Here is a 23757-nt window from a genome sequence, read left to right on the forward strand (position 1 = left end):
TCTTCAGTCCAAACAGCGGACTTAACATACAAATATGATACAATTGTCTGCTAGAAAAAATAAATGTGTTCCTGTAGAATTTTGAGATCTTCAGATATCGTTATGATTGACAGCTTCCTACAATCTATCAAAGAGACAATATATTTGCACCCTGTCTGACTCTAAAGCTCTGTGGTGATACATATAGATAAAAAATAGCGATTAGGATAGGTGAAAAAATAGTAGCATTTTTAGGATTTCTGGTAGGCACTATTAATGAATCTCCTATTAGTTCTATATGACACTATTTGATTTCATTTCTCAGTGCCACAACATATCCAGGTTCATGAAAGTATTTCTTTATCTTCTCGGATTTAAAAACTAACAAGTAAATTCAATCCTCTCCCCAAGCAACAACTTGCTGGAAGAAAAAATTTACCTATAAAGATTTAAGGAAAAGATTTTCTATTAAAATGTGGCTATCATACACTGTTAATATATTGAATTAACAATGCATTTTATTTATAAAGGTGCTCATATCTGAAAGCCACTAGGTTCCTAAAAATTAGCTACAAGAATTTTGAAAAGGTGACATTTCAATACGAATTGATCTCTTATGTTTTCTATGAAAAACAAAACAAAAAAACCTGCCTTCCCCAAATGCACAGAACCCAAGAAACCCTTAGTGATGTTCCTTTTTGTGTGCCTCCAGAAAATGAAATAACACACTTATATTTTGTTGACACCTTACCTGTCTATTATTCTTTCTCTGATTTGTCTATTAAGCACAATATTCAGATGCCTATAGTCCTGTGAAATAACACCTTATGGGCAAACTGATGCTACTGTGGAGGTGAGGAAGCAGTGCCTCCTCATTTAATTTCTCAGAGTCCAGCTAGGACAGAATCCGGCCACTTTGGGTATGTCTATGCTGCAATCCAAGCGTGTGACTGCAGCTGGTGAAGACGTACTTGACCTAGTATTAACAAAACTGGCTTGAATAATAATTGCAGTGAAGCTACAGCAGCACTGTCTATACAATCCTGTTTATGATGCTGTGTATATGGACTGAAGTGGCTGTCCTATGCTGCTGCATCTTCATTGCTACTATTATTCAAGTTAGCTAGATTGAAGCTAATTGGTATGTCTACATATGCCGCAGCCACACCTTTGATTGCAGTGTAGATATTCCTTACATTAGGCAACCATAAACCTTATCTGGCCTCCCCTGAAACATAGGTGATCTTTTCATGGTTTGACTAAGTCTCTTCAAGCACGGAGCCTCGTTGGGCCACACTCTTTTCAGAGTATACAGGTTCCTGCGGATCCATGTTACAGGTGAACTCTTGGAAAAGATTGGGCCCACAGACAGTAAAACCAGAAAAGATCACTTAGGCCACCCACCCTGATCATCTTCACTTTACAAGGTTATCCACTACATTGGTCCACCAATGTCTCTAACCTCTTTTATCAATATCTGCAATGATGGTGCTTTGAACTTCTATCCATTCTACAGTCCAGGTGCACTTAATCTTTGGAAATACTGCCTTCTGTAGAGCTTGAACTTTTCCTTCCTTGGCTTCTGGATCACACTACCGATATGCAATAAATCAGGGGTGGGGAACCTCAGGCCTCGAGGCCAGATGCGGCCCTCGGCTTGCCTGGATCTGGCTCCTGAGGCTCGGGGTCCTCTCCTCCAGCATTGGGGAACCTGCGCTGGTGCTCCAGTCCTCTTGTTGCCCCCTTGGGGGCTGGAGCACACAAAATCTATTAGGCTGGGCCCCCCTAGGCTCTGTGCAAGGGGAATGTGGGGAGTGTCTTTCTTTCTCTCGGTTGGGGGCCACCCCAACCTGTAAGATATTTTCTTATTTTGTGTAACTAAAATAGTAAACTTGGAATTGAGCTTAAATTCAGCAAGTAATGTGATGAAATTAGTCCCTTTTCAAATTGGTTCAGCTACAGACTGAAGATAAAGCCATCCAAGAAAAATGGCCCCCCCACCAAACCATCCTGGTGTTCAATCATCAACAATTATACTCCCACCTCTCACACTACTAGATAAACAAAACTGGCAGGAGCCAACATTGAGAAATCTTCGGCAAACAGGACAAGCATAGACAAGGATTTTATGTGTATTGTAGATGCTGAAATAACTCTCACCCTAAAAGGTGGGTCCTCCAGGCTAGGACTGAAACATATCAGTATGGAACTTCAGGCTGTCTTTTGTTCACTGCTGCTGTCTGTTTTATTATAGCTATATATTGATAAAGAGCGATCAAGCTTGCATCATTCATTAGTAAGAAATTTACTTTAAAAATACAACAGTTTACCATTAATGTTCTTTCAGGTTCCATTAAAACTGGATAACTATTAACTTTATTGTAGGTTCATAATTCACATAGAAACCATTGCTTTAGTACAGTGGTCCCCCCCACACTTTGGAGGCTCCCGGGCGCCCAGGGGCGGGGCCACACGTCCAGGGGCACGCCAGGGGCGGGGATGCCCTTGCACCCGACGCCAGCATGTGCCCCAGGGCCGGGGCCGCCCGAGCACCTTATGCCATGGGCCTGAGGCCGATGCCACCGCCGCTGCCCGAGCCACGCGTTTGGGGCCGGCACCGGTGCCGAACGCCCGAATGTGCCCCGGGGCTGATGCCGCCCGAGCGCCGCGCACCAGGCGCCGGTGCGTGTCGCGCACCTGGGGCCGGCGCCTCCAGTGCGCCGTGCGCCGGAGGCGGGGCCAGCCCAGGTTGTTGGCGGGCGCACACAAATGCTCCGGCGGGCACCATGGCGCCCGTGGGCACCGCATTGGGGACCACTGCTCTAGTATCTACATTATCAGTGTCACAATAATGACAAAAAGTAACGTACAACTTCCGTTTTCAAAAGTCTCAGAGCGGTAGCCATGTTAGTCTGTATCTGCAAAAACAACAGGGATCCTGAGGCACCTTAGGTCATGTGTGCACTAGGAAATTATTTTGAAATAACTCCCAAAATAACTATTTTGTAATAGCATGTCCCCACCACAAGGAAGCCTTGAAATTAGTCTGAGGTAGTCACCCTTAATGTTCCAGCAGATATTAGCCAAAGGGCCCAGGTGATGGCAGTATAAATAAAAGCTCCTGGAGGGTAGAAAAGTCTCTGATTCACTCTTGTTCCAGTGGTGGAGCAGGGGGGACCTAGCTGCCAGGGAAGCTAGAGGCTTCCTGACTTAGAGCAGGGCTAGGGAAAGGCAGGCCGTACTGGGGAAGTTATGGCCAGGCAAGCTCCCAGGTGGAGCCAATAACAGCACGGGAGACACTAGCCAGAAGAGGGTGCGCCTGCACTGAATGATGCTAATTCCTGAGTGACCATCAGGAGGCACCACAGTGGTGAATCCAGCCTTGTTACATGGAACAAGTTATTTTAAAAGATCACTAACTATTTGACTAGAGAAGTTGAATCTCCTAAAATATGAAGTGGCTCCAGAGATATTTTAATGAATGGGTTTAACTTCCATGATCGGGGGAGCCATTTGTTAACTGCCATGTTGCAAACTAACTCCTATAAAAGAATAACTTGAAATTTTACTCGTGTGACATTTTCCAAAATTAAAATATTTCTTCATGGCAAGAACTTCCAGTTATTAATGAACATTTAAATAGCTAGCAATAAAATAATAATCTGAGACAAATCTAGTGGTTTTCTTGACTTGCCATAAGGAATACTACAAAATGAAAAGCAATGTCCTAACTTTGTCTCCAGCCTTAGAGATTGATTTAAGTGGATACAATTGATTAGAAGCATTCACCATTTCAAATGTACTTCCTAGGGTAGCAGTTTTCAACTTGTGGTCCATAGTAAAGGTGTCTGCACATCCATTTAAACATTTTTAGGAGTCCACAAATGAAAGTCATTGAAAGACACTGTTCTGGGGCAACTTTTCTTTCTGCTTTAATTTCCAGATTCACAGTTCAGACCCAACTCTTAGATGTGCAGCAATTCAACTGATTTTCTAAAATAAAATTCCAGCATATTCACTATACTTCCAAAGGATAAAATGTGTGGCCTAAGTGTGGTCACAAATACTATGAGTTCCAATTGAACGTCTCAAAGCAGTTGACAAACACCAGTGTCAATTGCAATACTAGCACAATAACCTTATAATGCATGTACTATCATCTCTGTTTAAATTGGGGGATTTAATGATTGACCCATGATTGCACATGGGTTGTATTAGCACAAGGAATAAAAACCAGGTATCCTTATATGCTTTCATCCCTAGAATAGATATGTAGGAACAGCAGACTGGTTCCATTAACTGGGTTAGCACACAAATGAGTACAATATTTTAAGTATAATAAATCCTCCATAATGTAGCTCCTAACTACTCGGTTTTTCATTTCTTTCTCTGAGATCTTGCTCAGCTATTGCACTCAGATCTGTCCCAAGCACAAGAGCTTAGCTCTTATGCTAGTTTTGAGCCACATAGAAACTCTTTGTGCACCAGTGCATTGCCCATGACTTCGTAAGCAACACACCTTTATTATGTTTCTGAAACACACTGCAGAGGACTTCTCTTCAGCCTGCATGCTTGCTGACAGTGATGCAATGTCTAAAAAGCATGTGATGGGTCTGTGCTGATGAAAAGATATGGTAGTAGGAGGAGGAGGACATCTTAAATAGCGCTAGGTCCTATCCTGAAAAGCAACAGTGCCAGAATAAACTCAGATCACTCCAACCAGTGAGTAAATAAGAAGCTACATTCCAAACAACCTTCAACTGATAGAGAGCCCCTAAGAAAGTCCTATATATAGAGAGCAAGTGAAAGAATAACAATAACTAAGCCTTGCGGTCATGGGGACATGCGTTGCTGCTGCAAGGTCAAAACAGGCTAAAGCACAGGAAATGAGCAAGTTGCACAAAACACCTTTTGTACCACATTTAGCACATCAAACTTAATGAGATGTACAAAATTCATGAGCTTATCTTTTCAAAGGAACTAGACTCTTATCCTAACACTTACTAATTGAACACAGCCACATTTTCTTTGCAAACATCTGGCAATATTTGTCCCTACTCTCCAGAGGACCCTCAATCAAATGCAAACATAAGATAAAGAAAAATCATTGTAAGTGATGAAGTCTGAAACTCACCATTGTTCTGAGAGAGATTTATTGCCATGCAGAGTGAATTACATTGAACAGTATTGATGCCTATGAATATATATGCCTTTTCTTTAGGAATCTTAAGACTTTAGAACTTCAGAACCTTTATGGTTCAGCTAGGACATTTATTGACTGAAGTGGCACATGTCAGTGTTCCCTCTAAAGCTGTGCACTTGTGCAGCCACTCAGGAGAGATTCAAATGCCGCCCAGCTGATAAGCAGAGTGCCCAGAAATAGGTTGTTTGTTTCCATTAGTGGTACAAGTTCACATATGCCTCAGTGCACATAAAATTTATTCTGCATATGAAGGGAAAAAAAATCCACACAAGGATGGAAAAGATTAGAGGAAATATTGGCAGATGCTGTCAAAAAATTGCAAATAGGTTGCCTCACTGTTTCACAGTGGAAAAGGGGACAGATGGCAGAAACAGCCATACAGTTACCAGGAGAACAAGAGATGCTGAAGGAAATCAGAAAAAACTAGAACAAGTGACCGCTAAGTCAAACATGTTCTGTCTGAGAATAAAAAAAAAGATACAAGGCCAGACAGAATCTACTACTGAGTCCAGGTGGTCATGGAGAGTGGAAAACTTTATCAGGTATGATTAAAAACCTCATTGGAAATTAGCAGAGATTCTAGAGAAATGGAGGAAATGGTTTTTTGTTTGTTTTTTGGATTTCAAGTTTAGTGTTGGTGAATGGTCCCAGACTAACAGAGATCCTTGGGGTGAATAAACAGAACTGTAACAACAAGATTGGGATCTGCTCAGAGATGAAGCAAAAAGCTAAACTGAATGTGGTGCAATGCTAGTGATAATGGAAGACGGAAAAGTTAGAATTTTGTAAACTGGTTTCAGAAACAAATACAGTAGACTTCCGATAATCTGGCACCTTTGGGACCTAGGTGGTGCCAGATTATTGGATATGCCAGATTACCAGGAGGTACTATAAGGGGGCATACTCCCAACCCAATCCCCCTCCTCCCTCTCACCTTATGCTCAGGTCCCAGAGCTGCTGGTGCAGCCGTGCATCTCCCTCCAGGCGCTGGGGCACATGCACTGAGCAGCCAGCTTTTCAATGAGCTGTCCGGGACGCTGGATGCAACCCAATCAGCCTTCCTTCCCCCAGAGCCAAACACCTCCCCTCCCTGCTGTCACCCATTTTCCCCTCTTCCCCAACCTTATGTCCAGGTCCCAAAGCAGCTGCCTGTGCTCAGTGGCCGGCTGCTAGCACATGCGGGTTGGACGCTGCGTGCGCTGGGGACCGTGAACGGAATGGCGCAGGCCATGAGTGCACATGCAGCTCACAGCGGCCTGGCCATGAGAGTGGCTGATCTGAGCAGTTTTGGGTTGCAGTTGATGCCGAACTATCAGGAGTGCCGGACAACTGGATGCCGGGCTATTGGAGTTTTATACTATTGTAATATTAAGAGGGGCAAGAAGCAGAATTTTGGCTATTTATCAAGAGAGAAATAAAGTAATTGGGTTTAACTCAACTGAGGAAACAGTGAGTTGGGAAAAGGGAGAAGGCATTGTTATGAGTGTAATCAAATAAAAACTGCTGTTACACTTAATGGGTAGTCACTACTATACCTGAGCCTTCATTTCCTCATCGGTATAACAAGGCTAATACCAATTCTCCATTTTTCATGGATGTTCAGTAGATTAATTCATTAGATGTTTGCAAACCTGTTTGGTTCTCTCATATGAAAAATGCCATTGATATGCAAATTATAATTAGTACTGGAGATTGCTCCATTTGCTTCACTAGTAATCCATACATCTGATTCCTTATTGGGATAAATGGCTGAGGCTTGCAGTTTATCCACTTGGGAACCAGATTCTCTTTGTAGAAAATAGAGCGGCCTTCTATTATGTATTAAATATTAATGACAAAAAAAAAATCAATTTTGCTCTGTTAGATAACTGCATATTTTTTTATGCTGCAGGCCTTTTACGCTCTCCTCCCTGGCAATATGGGCTCCATCAGTGAGCTGCACTGAATCAAGCCTCATCTTTGCACCAGACCAGCTCAGATCCTCAGGCAGACTTCCACCAAATTAGGTCAAGTCAATCAAATTTATGTTATTGCATTTATGTTAGGAGCCTAAGACGTACAGAAATAAACACAGTGTTACAGTCTTCTCTTGTCTATGCTGGGCCAGCAGAATTCAAGCTCTCCAGTCAATCAGTAGTCAACTTGAGTGTTCAGGATCCGGTACAAAACCATTAATCCTTGAGAAAATGGGAGTGGAGAAAGAGTGTTTCCTAGTAGAAATAATAATTGCTTATTTACACAGTTATTCATTCCTTCCGTAATATTTTCTTATGGGAAAGACTTAAAAAACCCAATATGATTTGACAAAAGCCTGTCGGGGCCAGATCCTCAGCGGGTGTAAACTGGAATAGCACTGTGTAAGTCAATAGAGCTATGCCTGTTTAAACCAGCTGGTGGAGATCTATCTGCTCCTAGAATTCAGTAGAGAAGGATTTCTTTTCTGTATGCTTTTCATATATGCTCTGGAATTCCACATCACAAATATAATTCACTATTCAACTGTATATGCTGTTGTGTTAAAAACAAAATACTGTAAGACAAACCACAAGATATATTCCACTATGGAAAGGTTGCCTCTCTCTATGCAACTCTTCAGGATTTTTTCAAAAACAAAAAAAAAAACCCATTTCCTCCATTTCTCTAGCATCTCTGCTAATTTCCAATGAGGTTTTTAATCATACCCGATAAAGTTTTCCACTCTCCATGACCACCTGGACTCAGTAGTGGATTCTGTCTGGCCTTGTATCTTTTTTTATTCTTAGACAGAACATGTTTGACTTAGCGGTCACTTGTTCTAGTTTTTTCTGATTTCCTTCAGCATCTCTTGTTCTCCTGGTAACTGTATGGCTGTTTCTGCCATCTGTCCCCTTTTCCACTGTGAAACAGTGAGGCAACCTATTTGCAATTTTTTGACATATGCACATAAAAGTTATGCAGCTTGCTCGTTCTTCGTATAGATAGGTACACATATACATGTCTACTTGCTCTTATTCAGTATGGCCCTGATCTTGCAAAGTGAAAAGAACTACCAGATGGGAGCCAGGACCAATCCCAATAGCTCTGAAGGGTTCTGTGTGTTGTCTATAAAACACACACATTCTGATACATAGGTTGTACAATAAGCCTAAACTATCTATTTTGAATATGATTACATTACAAAAGAGGCCAATAATTTCTACTTAGACTCTCAAAGGAAAAGGCAGAATCTTAAATCCTCCTTCTCCAAAACAGCTTAATTTTCTGCAAATACATCTCTTTGCTACCTTGCCAGCACATGTAGCGTCACTGTCACAGAACTGCATCTGTACTGCACACCCACTCAGTGCACTGTCATCATTGGGCAGTTTGAGTTAATTAGCCAAAGATCAAAGCTGTTTCTTTGTATGGATAATTCTAGCTCTCATTACGCCAACCATCATATGTAAAAGTTAAGTTTCCCCCTTTTAAAGAAGCAAAACAACGGCTGCCAAACTAAAACAAGACATTAACTCTTTGTAATGGACTATGAAGACAAAAAGCACTGTGACACTAATTATTATTATTACTATTACATGTGATGATCTAAAAGCATCCCAGAGACATCATTCTCCTCTGCAAGCCTCTCAAGCTTAAAAAACCCTTGCTTTTGGTTCATTTTTATTTTGCACCATTATGGACAGAAGCCTCATTATGCTTAGACAGGCTGCAGGAAGGTGTCCATTGTTGGAGAGGCAGTCTTTTCAAGAAAGAGCAGATAATTGTCTTTTGGCCTTCTACTGCATAGACCCAGTGACAAAATTAAATGGCTTTGGAAATGCTTTAACAGTGAGTGTGCTTGTTCAGCAGACACTCTGCTAAACATATCAGGCTGGATCAGCCACTGCATGGAGGATTTATTTCACATGAATGAAAAATCCCCTTATGATCTTTCTTTACTGTAATTAATTCTCACTAGCATCTCTTAAGTCTAGGGTTGGATTTCCATTTGTAGCTTTATTTGGTGGATTAGGTTCACTGAAACATGCCATACCAAGAAGTTAAACTAAAGGGTTCTGTTCCTACTGATGTACTGTGTGACCTAGATAATCACTTTACCTCTTAGTACCTCATGTTATGCTTCTCAGTGGGTATAATACCACCACTAAATACACTGCAAGGCTCATTTATTTTTAACAGTCCTTAGAGACATTTAGATGAATGATGATACATTACTACAATGGTTTAGGATATTAATACAGAAAGGCTAGCAATTTTGTTAACTGTCCTGTATAAGCAACTGATGACAGATATGTATGTGCATGTATACACACACACACACACACACACACACACACACACACACTAACTACACCTACTATAAAAAGTCTGACATCCAATTTATCCAAAAAAAAAAAAAAAAAAAAAAATATTAAAATATTCCCAAAGTAAATCAATTTGGTCAAATATTTTTGCACTGAGAACCTAATTGTCAACCAAACCTGGCACACTAGAACAAATCTACTATTTTTTGCCTATCCTAATTGCTTCAAATTCCTCTGTATTATTCTCTGCCCTTGTTTTTTCAATTCATCCCAGTTTAGTACCATCATCTAATTATTTTGAATTAGTTCCTGTTCTAGGACATTAACAAAGTCGTTAAAGAAGATCAAACCTTTCACTCACTCAAGTTGCAATGAGTAACAATCAACTTTGTCTGGAAAGATTACAATCTTATATCAAAAAGTTATAATGAATCAAACCCCAATCAGTCTTTGGGGTATTCCAAATTCAGATATACACTTCTGAGGCTTGGAGCTATTTTATAGTACTGTTACATGGAGCAAACAAAAGATCAGTAAGAAAAAGCATGACAAAAAAAAAAAATATCAGTGATGAGGCACTTATAATTGATGTTAATAAAAGAAAAAAAAACCCTAAAATTCACCAGAATGCACAGATGTTAGCAGGACTTTCAGCCCCAGGACTTATTTAGAGATTTTTCCTTTAAAATTTTTTGGATGCAGATCATTCATTTGGGCTTCAGGGGTGGTAGACACATCAGCCTACAAACGCTCTACAAATTCTAGAAGACGTTTAATTTAACACAAGATGAGGGAATTAACAAAAGTTTGGGATTTGCAGAGAACCTGCTTTGGTCCTCCTTAAATGCCCTGAAATTCCATACAAATTAAACAATTCCGGATACTTTGCAAATAAAGGGGCTTTGAAACAAGCCACAAAACCATACACAGACTCTAAGTAATGAAACAGGAGAGTTTATGGCCTGTGTCAATTTTTGTAATCTTTGACTTAAGCTATGGATCTTTTAAATACCTTATCAATGTTTACTTCTTTTCAAATCCTGCTAAGATCTAGGACTCAATATCTTGTGGCAGTGAGTTGCACAGCTTTATGAGTTACTGTGTGAAAACATTTCCTTTTATTAGTTTCAAACCCATTTCCTTTCATCGGTTTCACTGGATGTGTCATTCTTGTTTTATGCATAAACCAATATACTCAATTTACTTTTATACCTTTCAGTACTTGATATATCGCTATCACATGCTCTTCCATTTGTTCATTTACTCATTTCCTGTCTAAACTAAAGAGAGTTCTAATCTTAATATTTTCAGTATTTTCTCATAAAATGGGTCTTGATTCACTTCTTCACTCATCTCTGCATCATCTGATATCAACCTTTTTGTTTTTAAATGGGGCATCCAGGACTGAACACTGTATTTCAAGTTAGTATGCACTGTCAATTTATATAATGCCATTATATTTTCAGTATTATTTTTCTATCCCAGTCTCTCTGCTTCCCAAAGTTTTCTTTACTCGTTTCATTGCAACTACAAAACAGAGACATTTTCATTCAGCTCTCCACTATGACACCCAGGTCTTTTTTGCTTTAGTTGATACAGTTAATTTTGAATCCAGCAGCTCAAATCCAGAAGTAGCTCAAATATTTTCAGGTACATCACCTTGCATTTGCCAGCAATTAATTTCATTTACCAATGTGCTGACAATTCACCTAACTTTGTAATATATATATTGGAATTGGGAAAGGTACAGAAAAGGGAAACAAAAGTGATTATGGGGTCTGGAAAAGCTTGCATATGAGGGGAGATTAATAAGACTGGGACCTCTTAGTTTGGAAAAAAGAGACGACTAAGGCAGGATATGATTGAGGTCTATAAAATAATGGCTGGTGTGCAGAAAGTAAATAAAGAAGTAATATTTACTCCTTCTCATAAGAACTAGGAGTCACCACATGAAATTAATAGGCAGCATGTTTAAAACAAACAAAAGGAAGTATTTATTCCTAGATAAACATAGTTTGACCTGTGGAACTCTTTGCCAGAGGATGCTGTGAAGTCCAAGACTATAAACAGTTATACCAGAATTCAAAAAAGAACTAAATTAAGTTAATGGAGAATAGGTCAATCAATGGCTAGAAGCCAAGATAGGCAGGGTGTCTGTAGCCTCTGTTTGCTGGAGGCTGGGAGTGAGTGGCAGGGGATGGATTACTTGATGATTGCCTGTTCTGTTTGTTCACTCTGGGACTCCTGCAATTGTCCACTGTCAAAAGACAGGACACTGGGATAGATGGCCCTTTGGTCTAATCCAGTATGGCCATTCTTATGACCCTTTGAAGGAGTTTTTCCCACCCTTTGCTTATCTTTACTAAGCTAAACATACATTCAAATTATCCAATAACATCCATCTTAGTATTTATCTCTGAAGACTTCCATTGTTCACATTGGTACCCACTGTTAGCATTATATTTCAATAGAGTATATAGTGATAGTAGGCCATGTTTTTCTGTCATTTACTCCAATTCAATCCTAGTGACTTCAGAGGCTTGGATTTCAATAAATACTAGGGAGATTTAGCTGAGATTAGAATTTGAGGAGAAACACCAGGGTACAAAACCAAATTAATTGAGCTAAAAAAGATTTTTAAAAATGATGAGGAAAAAAGAAAAGATCATCTTAACTCTGGAATTAAAAATGCCATCCACAGCAAGGAAAGGAAATCATAGAACAGAACGGGTGTTGTGGCATTTCACGAGTCAGTTATTTCTACTTTGCCAAATATGCACATGTGGTGGTGAAACCAGGTGTATAAACTAATTCCATTTATTAGTAAAATAAACTACATTGTGAAGGAAGATTTCAAAGCAAATGACACATGAAATGAAAATGACAACCTGGAATGAAAAAAAAATAAAATGAGCAAATTATATTAGCATGGCCAATGTATTTAGAAACAAATATGTTTGTAAAGTAATAAAGAACAAGATGAACGAGAAGTAGAAGTGTTTTTAATAAGAAAACTTAGGTTAATGGTGGCCTATTTATAAGAGGAGGGGGTAGAACCCAGTCATTAAGTCAGATGACTGGGAGTCTAGACATGTGGGTTCTCTGATCTCAGCTCTGTTGCTTACTCTATGCACCTGTGGGCATTACACCATTTTTATGTGTTGCAGCACTTCGCCCTGCAGCATAAGGATCATTCTGTTTACCTTCTTTGCAGGGAGAAAATGAATCAAGAGATGTAATGTCTGTAAAGCATTTTGGTCAAACGGCTTTCGCCCATGACGAAATAAAAAAAGTCTTCACACTGAGATTAAAATGTTTACATAAGGATCCAAAGCTACAACAGAAAAAAGTGTTTAAAACCTCTTAATGAGATAATGAAATAAAATGAGTAAGAGTCCATTGTTGTCAGTGTCACTTCAAAGCCAATATGGTAGAGAGAAGAAGCTTAAGAGTGATTCCTAAGGTAAAAGATATAATAAAACACTGGACATACAGGTGGAACCTCTCTAACCCAGCAACATCCATGGTACAGCATAAGTTCAAATGAGCCATATGGCCTTCTATCATGGCTGTGGACACATTTCCCCACAGTCCCATAATGTTTGTTTACAGCACCAGTTCTGGTTCTTAGTGTTCTGTGCTATTATTTAGCTCTAATTTACGCCTACAGCCAGTAAGCAGTGGAAGCATTGGTCATTCTGCTAGACAATGTTACCTCCCAGGGTTTGGCAAATTCTCTGCTTTGGGACCAATCAGGTCCCGAAGGTGCATGGCCTAGAGAGATTTAGCCTGTTGTAGGCAGACAGGAACCCCCACCTAAAACATCCATCTTTGCTTGTCTGGAGCACACAGAGCAGTAAAATCAGCATAGTCTTTGAAGCCTTGACAGGAGGCCCGGATATGCTGGCTGCTGTGACCCTGGATGGCTGTAAACAGAGTTACGCCAATTGCTGACCTCAAGGCTGCAAGAACTGCCTTGTCTGGCACCTATATTGATACGATCACACAGCCGTCCGCAGGGGAGGAATCTCCTGCCCAGTAAAAAAAATGTCCAGTACTCACAATTTAGTTCTCTCTCTTGCAAGTGTAAATTAAGTTGAAACTCCCTTGTAAGAACTGGCGTCACAAAGATGGACCAACACAATTTGGCATCTTAGATAAGAAAGAGGATACGGGCCCCTATGGGTATGAAGATGGGCCCAGCAGCACACTTACTCTGAGCACCAATCTACCATCTATCTGCTGGTTGGGTTAGGTGATTGGCCTCCCGAGGTTCCACAGGGATGCCCACATCGTATTCGTCTTTCCTAGGAATTGAGGGACCGGCCCTGGCCTGATATGCTGGAGTTGAGAGGCACAGAAGGGGGTAAAAATTATACCTGTATGTGTCCTTTGTCTTAAGTGTACACATAGATTTAGAGCTCTTTAAATATTAAGCTGTCACTTGGTACCATTATTTCTACTTTCTATCTTTATTTTCTTTGTAAACCATTTTTTAAGATCTATATTTGCTAGTAGTTAAGAAATAGAGCAATAGCCATTGTAACCATATGATTTATAAGCTTCTTTAATAAACCTGTAACTGTTTAAGCTTTAACCCTGACTCCTTCAGTGGCTGTAATAGAACCAAACACAATTTAAAAGTACTCCAGCTGGTCATAAGGGACAGATACAGGCAGAGCTGGGCATTTGGATCGTGTCGCTTCCAGGGGACAGATAAATAGGGGCATCTCTCAGCCTCCCCTAGGCTGCCCGCTGCGAAGGGATCATGTATCCTAGTAGTCAAAATCTAAGGTGTAATAAGCTCTCCCTATAAACTCTGGGGCGTCTGTCAGCCTGTTTGGCTGCCCACCGCAAAGGGACCTGGTCCTAGCAGTCAAAAACACGGATGTTAATCTTCTCGGGGCACCCGTCAGCCTTCCCTAGACTCCCCACTGCGACGGGAACTTGTGTCCCAGCAGTTGAAGACTCAGATGTAACACACACACACACACGCACTGCCCTGACCACTGACTGACATCTGTGCACCAATTAGAAAAAAAGGAAGTGATGAAAAAAATATAAACTTATCAGCTTTAGGTTTCTACGTAACATGTAGATTTCTATCATCCCCTGACCATAGACCTATGAAACTTACACTTATGCCTGTGGGTGGTACCACTGCTAGAACATTCAAAACAGCCTATGAACAGGAAGTTACTAGGATTTTGATGGCTCTGTCATAGTACATAAGAAGACCATAGTATGAGTATATTTTGTCTAACCTCAGGTGGAGAACTTTTAGAGCACTGACCATATGCGGCTCATCAGGGTTGGCTGATGTCAGGCCATCAGACAGTTTCTTTAGCTGAGCTTTCGCAGGCATGACCGCTTGTAGCTCCTGGTGGCCACAGTTTCCCAGCAATGAGAACTGCTGGAAGAGGTGCGGTCTGGACCACTGCTTCCCGCAGCTTCTCTTGGCTAGCAGTGGCAAACTGTGGACACTGGAAACTGTGGGGTTCCCTGCCTGCTGACACTCAGGTAAACCAACACTCTGGCAGCCCACCAGTAGTTAACCCTGACAAACTGCATGCAGCCTGTGGGTTGGTGGTTCCCTGCTCCTGGTTTAATGGTCTTTTTAACCCAGTGTCCTATCATCTCACAATGGCCAATGCCAAATGCTTCAGAGTGAAGGAAGAGAACAGAGCAAGCAACTATTGATTGATACATCCAGTCCAAGAACTGGGCAATCAGAAGTTTAGAGACACCCAGAAAATGGGGTCACATCCCTATTTTAGCCATTGATGGACCTCACTTCCATGAACCCATCTAATTTTTTAAACTCAATAATATTTTGCCTTCACTTCTTCTGGCAATGAGTTCCATGGGCTGATTGTACGTTGTGTTATAAATGTGCCACCTATTTAATTGCATTGTGTGATTGTGGTTCTTGTGTTAAACGAAGGGCTAAATAACACTTTCTCCACACCATTCATGATTTTATAGAGCCATATCCGCCCCCTTTAGAGGTTTATTTTCCAAGCTCAACAGTCTTTCATTTTTCTTCAGAAGAAAGCTGTTCTCTACTACTACACATTTTTTTGCCCTTCTCTGTACATTTTCTGATTCTAATATATCTGTTTTGAGAAGGTGTCATCAGAACTGCAGGCAGTATTAAAAGTGTGGACTTATCACTGTTTTATACATTGGCATCATCATATTTTCAATCTTTTTGTTACTTTCCTAATGGCTCCTAACATTCTGTTAGCCTTTTTGACTGCTGCTGCACATTGAGCAGATGTTTCCAAAGAACTAACTACAATGACTCGAAGACCTTTTTCCTCTGTGGTAACAACTAATTTAGGGCCCCAACAGTTTGTAGGTATAGTTGGGGTTATGTTTTCCTATGTGCATTACTTTACATTTATCAACGGTGAATTTCATATGACAGCCATGCAGATTTGTCAAATCCCTTTGTAACCCAACTCTGTATCCTCCAGAATCTCATTTGTTGCACTATTTGGGGCCCATCCACATTGTAAAAAACAACCTGATCATCTGACCTGGTTATAACATGGTTGTTTCCTAAGATGACTGAAAAAAAAAATAGATTGGTCTTGTAGAATAGGAAAGGCAGAAACATAGTTTAACCATATCACTCTACCCCCAAAGCCCAGCTTTGCCTTGGACTATAACACAGTTTAGGGGTCCCAACCAAAACCATGTCTCGATCCTATCCATTTACATTGCAAGATCAAACCATGTTTTAATTGTTAGGAAACAATGAGGCAGCAAACGTGTTGGGAGACCCATTTACTATGGGGATGAGTCCTTACTTTGCGGAGACTACTATACCAGCACTGCCATGTTTTTCTTCTTCTACAGAAGCCAAGTATTGCCCTATATGACACACCAGCTCTTTCTAAAACAGGGAATGGAGAGGTGATAATATGCAAAGGTGAGGGAAGGGCAGGAGTGAAAGGGTGTAAATATGGATACATTAGCTTAGAAGTGAGGCTAAATTGTCATAGAATCAGAGTTCCAAGACAGAAGAAACCAAGATCATCTGATTTTACCTCCTCTATCACAAAAGCCACTCAACACCAGCCAGTCACTTCCACACTAAGCCCAACAACCAGAAAAAGACGCAAGTATCCGATTCCTCAAGACACTAAACTATTGTGTGACATAGGCTCAGACCAGGAGAGATGTAACACTTTTGATTAATTATTTGGCCAGAGCCAGAAGATTTTATACATGTGTACCAAGCAATCTGGGTGTTTGTCAGATGTCCTTTAGCACAGTAACGTGCTGAGAGGTCCCCAAGGAACTGGTTGCCCAAAATTTTTCAAAACTGAAAGGAGAGTTTAGATGGCTTCCCTGCTTCTGGTAAGGAATTTGACCTCTTGCTGGATATTACTAAATAATCACTGGAGCTCTTAAAAATGTCTGCATTTAATAGGGGAAAAAAAAGAAACACTTATTTGTACAAAATAGTGTATTCAGTTGTGTATATGCACATGCATTATAACATATAGACAAAATATTTTTAATGTCCTGGGACATTCTAATTTCACAAACAAAACTTTCCTTACATTGAAAAAAAGAAACAATCACAAGTTTTCAGAACTGCAGAATAAACATTTCTAGTAGATCCATTTAAAATGTTTGTTTGCACTGTGTCATGGTCTCCACCTTTGGCGGATGGCTAGGAGAAAGGATTTTTGTTTAAATGGGAAAATAAATGAATCAATTCTTCATCCTCCTCTTTGTGAGTACCTGGAGTTTAATAAAAGCCTAAGGAAACATTTTTGTGGGAATCCCATTAAAATACTGGCAGCACATCACTGCTTTGGAAGTAAATGAGAGATGATATTGGCCCACTAAAGAGAAATTAAATAATGCCCACTCACTGCTATATGACATACTAAATACTGACAACCAGAAATAAGCAGGCCTACACTTACTCACACTTGAAACTGAATTTCGTTATGTTTTAAATGTAGCCATTTTTAACCAAGAAAAAAGTAACAGCTGGCAGATTATTTTAATTAAGTGTCTTCTCTGTGGCTGTTTGAAAGCTTCCAGGAAGGAGATTAGAGTAGTGCAAAACTTCTCTTTTCTTTTTATGTGCACATGAATCAAGGTATTGGTTTACATTACCTACACTGCTCCTAGGCAAACATTAAAGATTTTCAAGTTCACTTGGAAGCACAAAAAGTATTCGTTCTTCTCTACATCTCAACTCAAATGATCTGAACTTCTTGGCTGTCTGCACATAGGATATTTCAGAATAAAAAAATCCACCAGTGGTTCAGCTTAGCACTCTCAACACTACCACTAGCGCAGTAGCTTTCAAACTTTTTTTTCTCATGACCCAGTTGAAGAAGACTGCTTCTTGTGACACCAGAATCTTTTGACTAGAGTGCAAGCTGGGGGAATGCGTGTCAGAAATGAGGGGCTTGAGGTGCAGGAGGGGCTCTGGATTGGGGGAGGGGAGCTCAGGGCTGGGGCAGGGAGTTGGTGTTCATGGTTGGGCTTACCTCCAGCGGTGCAGTAGGGGTGTTAAGGCAGCCTTCCTGCCTCTCCTGGCACTGAGGACCATGCCATTCCCCAGAAGGAGGTCTGGCACTTAGGAAAAGGCACACAATACATGTTGAACCTCTCTCATCCGGGATTCCCTAATCCAACAACATCTGTGGTCTGGCAGGACCACCGACGTTGCTAGACCAGAGTTCCAGCCGCACAGTTTGGGAGCGGCTAGGATGGAGGGACAATAACCTGGGGGTAGAGAGTCCTGGGAACAGCTGCCACTCAGCTGCTTCCAGGGTTCCCCAACTCTTGTCTCCTTCAGCGGCTGCTGCTCCCAGGGTTTCCCAACCCCAATCCCCCATGGCAGGAGCTGCTTCCAGGGCTCCCCTGTCCTCTCCACCATGGGGAACCCTGGAAGCAGCAGCTGCCACCCGGAACCCTGGAAGCAGGTTGGAGGCAGCAGGCTCAGGCTGGTGAGCTGGAGACGGTCAGGCCTCTAGGTTCTCCTAGGGCAGCATCCAGGAGGGAGCCTAGTGAGAGACCGGGTGCCTGACCTCCCCTGATCCAGCAGATACCCTTGTTCGGGACCACTCCGGTCCTGAAGATTCCAGACCAGGGAAGGTCAATCTGTAGTAGCTCTGCACACTGCTCTCACCCATAGGCACAGACCCCCCCCTCCCCATCCTCTATTGGCTGTAAATTGGCTAATGGGAGTGTGGAGTCAGTGCTTGGGGTGGGAGCAGAGCACAGAGCCCAATGGCTCCCCTGCCTAGGAGCCAGACCTGCTGCTGGCCGCTTTCAGGATGCAGCATGGTTCGCAGCACCAGGACAGGCAGGAAGCCTGCCTGAGCATCCCTTATAGTTACAAGTTTCCCTAGAGCAATGTGACCCGGTGTCTGGCATTATGCAACCTGGTACTGGGTCGCAACTCTTAGTTTGAAAACCACTGCACTAGTGAAGCTGAAACTGAAGGAGAATTCTAAAACAAAATTTCTTAGTGTAGTGTAGTTAAGGTCCTTGAATCAGAAGAATTTGGTTGGAAACCTTACAGTTTCAGCCAAAACTCCACGAGAATGACTTGCCTTGGAATATTTCAGCACTTGCATTTTATTGTGAAAATCACCTTTAAAGAGACATTTATTGTAAGCTTCAAGAGCAATTTTATTACAGCCATCAAACATATTTTCAGGCATGCTTGCAACTTGTATAAGGACTAGCACATGTTTTATTGGTGTGTATACATTGCATAATATTTATAAAAAGACTTGAATAGCTGCTTTGGGCCCATTGTCATCTTCTGGGTAAATATATAAATTGGAAGAGAGACTGGGTCTCACTTTTATTGTTATTGTACCAGAAAACAAAAATCTGTAACCTTTTCAAAAACTCACGATCTCAGATAACTTCAAATTATATCAATATTAAAAAATAGATAGAATCATAGAAAACTAGGACTGGAAGGGACCTTGAGAGGTCATTGAGTCCAGTCCCCCGCCCTCATGGAAGGACCAAATACTGTCTAGACCATCCCTGATAGACCTTTATCTAACCTACTCTTAAATATCTCCAGAGATGGGGATTCCACAACCTCCCTGAGCAATTTATTCCAGTGTTTGACTACCCTGACAGTTAGGAACTTTTTCCTAATGTCCAATCTAAACCTCCCTTGCTGCAATTTAAGTCCATTGTTTCTTGTTCTATCCTCAGAGGCCAAGATGAACAAGTTTTCTTCCTCCTGCTTATGACACCCTTACAACCTTTGCATTCTCAACATGCACCTCAATGCTCGCATAGTGTCCTTTCACAACTGGTTGCACATCTTTGTCTATGCTGCACCTAAGTCCAAGATTCCATGCAATTTCACTGTCTCCTTTCAAATCCCTTACCAAAATGCTTAAGCTTGCTCACTGACTTCATAGAGCACATGTTCGGAATTTGCCTCTTCATTAAAATGACAGTGCCATTTTATAATATTCAGCTTAGATACAAATTCTGATTTTAATTTCACAAAAAGATGAATAAAGAAGAATGATCACTTCCCTATGCCCATGTTATCTGAGCAACAACCATTAATTACTCGATTAACTAAACTTTATTTTTCAGCAATATAAGCCAGTATGTGTGCGTAAATTAATAATATTCTGGGGAATCAACACAGCCTAATATATGGGATATGCTAGCAATACTTGATGCATAAAAATTAAAAAATCCCTATACACATCTAACATTTAAAAATTTATTTACAAATTTAAAGCTTTCAAATCTCAGTGTCTAAAAATAAAGATGCAATCAGTTTGAGGCACCCATGTTTGAAAACCCTAGTCTTTATATATCTATAGAATAAAAAATATGAACAAAACAAAATGCAAGAGGTTGGCATGATATTTTAGGTTGATTCAAGATAGTAACAGCTGTTTCAGAGCTGATGGCAATATTTTTTGAACTACAGCATCAGCACTCTTCTTCTGACTACCAAGCTCTTTCCTCTGGGGATACTCACTGTGAAAATGTAGCAACAGACTATACATTTGAATGTTCAAAGTAGGGTCTAAATTTCTATGTTCAAATCGTATGCGTCTGTACCTTTGAGCACCCAAGTTTAAGATAAATATGTAGTTTTATGCATGGAAATTGATTTGCTTAGATATCATTAAATAATTTATTAAGTATTATTAAATATACCTAAGCAAATGATATATCATGTGTGCCAATATGGCAACTACTGGCCTAACTGGAGAAGCTGAACACTAGAAGATACCAAAAATTACCACAATTGAGCAAAAGTTTCAGAGGGGTAGTCTGGCAGCACCTTAGAGACTAACAAAGAAAGTAGATGGTATCATGAGCTTTTGTGGGCACAACCCACTGCTTTGCATTCATAGAGTCCATGGCCAGAATTATTAATATATTTCTGTCTTTTCAGACTAAAAAAGGAAGGAGTCTGTTGCATCACCAAGAAGTAAAGACAGACAGGCAGCTGTTAGCTGAAGTAAAAGTTCAGCTATCTCCTACCTAAATATCACAGGTAGGTAAAACCAATATTGCAAATGGCTTACCTGAGCTGGAACCTGTGCTCTTCACTTGGGAAGTAAAAGAAATAGTTTTTGTAGATTTTTTTTTAATCCGAGTAGTGACTGGATTATTCTAATTTAAATTCTTAGGGCCAGTTCATGATCTGTCTTCTACTGCTGTGTAGGTTAGGAAGAATACTCAAGCAATCCTCATTCAGGGCAGCCTTTACAGAGCTCCTACTTCCCCTTCTATATAAATGTGCAGGGAATGCGTGGAGTTAAAACTTCTCCACTGACCTGCCACCACCAATCCAGGGGATAGACACTGTGTCAGATATGGGACTAGTGCAAGTGTCTCCCCTATTGCAGTGGGAAAACACTCTGAAACACTGTCCATTTCCTGATCTGCCTGAGGCAGCACACAGCTACATTTTGACCCATCCAGAAGACTTGTAGCCAAGCTAAAACATAGGAATACAGTTTCAAAAGACTAAGTTAAAGGCCTATAATAAAATTACTTTAATATGTACAGGTGCTTTGGAAATAAGTTTCAGCTTCAGTTTTAAAGTTAAAGGGTTGCTAGGAGCGCTGAGGCTGAAGATAGTAATATTTTAGTGATTAATTCATTTAATACAGAAAAGTTTCTGGAATTATTGTTAATGGATTTTATGATAAGGAAATTTACTGCTGAGTTAACATTGCTTGAAATAACGGTGTAATTTATATTAAAATGAGAGTTAAAATTATCAGACAGTATCAGAAGGAAATTTAAAAAAAAGTAGAAGTAATTTTGGAAGTATTTAACAGCATACATCATATGAAGTCATTTGTATGTGTGAGAAAAAGATTTGGCTAGAGATTATAGATTTTTTTTCCTGGGAAAGTATTTTGAATCACAATTTAAACAATTATATAAATTCCTAAACATCATAATTTTAGAATTACTCTGATTGAATGGTACCGACAGTTGCAAAAACTTCACATTTGTATAAACATTAACTGACAAGCAAACGTAACTGACATACTGATGAAATCTTGAACTAAAAGATCTACAATAATTCCATTTTAAAAACATCAAACTGACCTAACCAGAATACTATGGAACTCACATAAGAATCTACTTTGTGCTAAGACAATTTCAAGCTGTTACTTTGATTTTTAAAACAAACAGTCTGTGGTAAAAACATTACCTTATGATAAATCCAGTCATTCTTTGTCCAACACTGTCATTTAAACGTATAAACCCATCAAGTAACTATTTCCTTTCTGACATTTCACTGTTTATTTCTTTTATGATTAACATAATAGAGAATTGCCAAGTCTGCATTTTGGCAAAGCAACCCAAATTTCTCTAAACTCATGGAAAACATGGTATGGGGAAATGTGTGAGTTAAAAGGGAGGCAATGTGGCCTTCATAGATAGATCACTGGATTGGGACTGAAGAGAGCTGGGATCTACTCCTGACACTGCCTTTGGCTTGCTTAAAGTCACCTAGCAAGCCACTTTCACTGCCTTCAGCTTCTCCATTTGTAACAAAAAATGGGGCGAATGATGCTGACTTCCTTTGTAAACCACAGAAATCTTCGGGTGAAAAGTACTATGTAAGAATGTATCTAAAGGTCCTTGTGCCACATGGATACATGTTTACCTTCATGTTCTTACCGAGGGCATGTTATTTTACAGGATGTGGAAGAGGAGGATGCAAGACTGCATTACAGATTGGATGACGGGGGCAAAAAAGGAAACAAAATTCAGGCCTAATACCCTTTGAAAAACACAAAAAAAAACCCCAAAACAAAAAAACAAAAAACCTCAAGTCCTGCCACTCTGCATTTTGCCTACATGAACTTAGATTACTCACAACAGCTAGTTTTCCAGGATTTAGCCACTGCATGTTTTTTGTGGGTGATTAGTACTTGCCTAATCTGCTTTCATATCCATTCTCAGACCACATAAAATACACAGAGGGTTGACACTTGGAAATGCACAGCACCACCTGCAACAAAGCTGGACAACATCAGTGGGCAGGGAGGGTGCTCAGCTCCTTACAATACCATGCCCTAAAAAGTAGGATGGTGAACAGACACCTAACGTTTCCACAGAGCAAAGCAGCTTTTTTTTCAAAGTACTTTAAAACAAGAAAAACATGAGTAACTGACTCAATAATAGGAACAAATGAAGGCAACCTTCAGCAACAGAACAATCAGGCAGCATCCTGTCAAAAGACTTCAATTACACTTTATGCAATAGCTTTACAGTATTCTCTGAAGGCTTACCACACAATTATTCCTCTGTGGGGGCTGAGCTGGAGAAGAGAGACTCCCAAGCTGCAGAGCCTACAGCCACACATAGGGGTGGGGAGCACTGAACTGCAGAAATAAACAGGTGTCGCCAATGGTCCCTAAAGAGCAGTGCTGCTGGAGCACAAGGAGCCTCCCAGCCCAGACATTCCATCTCTGGGGCGAGCAGCACTAGCTGGCTCTAAGCCCAACACCTGATGCCTAATTATGGCTACTCTGTGAGCAGATGCACTGTGACCAGACAGAGGGGGGTTTTCTGTGCCTTCCCACACAGCCCAGCCATCATTGCAGACCAGTTCTAACACATTCAGCACTGTAGCTCCAGCATCGATACCATTCTCACTGAATTATGTAAAACAAAGAGAACAGACTCCCAGTACAGATACAATGCAGGGGAGTGCTAGGCAATAAGACTAAGAAACATTCAGTTGGGAAAAAACAAAATATCCAGAGATTGATTTAAAAAAAACAC

The 23757-nt window shown here is 40.5% G+C and overlaps 1 protein-coding gene across 9 annotated transcripts in view; it reads right to left on the reverse strand.

Moving 5' to 3' along the window:
- Positions 1-23757, reverse strand: part of PHACTR1 (phosphatase and actin regulator 1) — a 457014-nt gene that overhangs the window by 354354 nt on the left and 78903 nt on the right. For 2 of the 9 annotated variants that reach the window (XM_075921246.2, XM_075921244.2), the window contains exon 1: positions 23262-23445. The exons of the other annotated variants lie outside the window; for them this stretch is intronic. The gene's annotated coding sequence lies outside the window, so the exon portion shown is untranslated. Of the gene's footprint in view, positions 1-23261; positions 23446-23757 lie in introns of those variants that run through there. 9 annotated transcript variants of the gene reach the window in all.

The sequence above is a fragment of the Pelodiscus sinensis genome, chromosome 2 (genome assembly GCF_052426305.1).
Source record: "Pelodiscus sinensis isolate ZL-2025 chromosome 2, ASM5242630v1, whole genome shotgun sequence".
Taxonomy (NCBI): Eukaryota; Metazoa; Chordata; order Testudines; family Trionychidae; genus Pelodiscus; species Pelodiscus sinensis.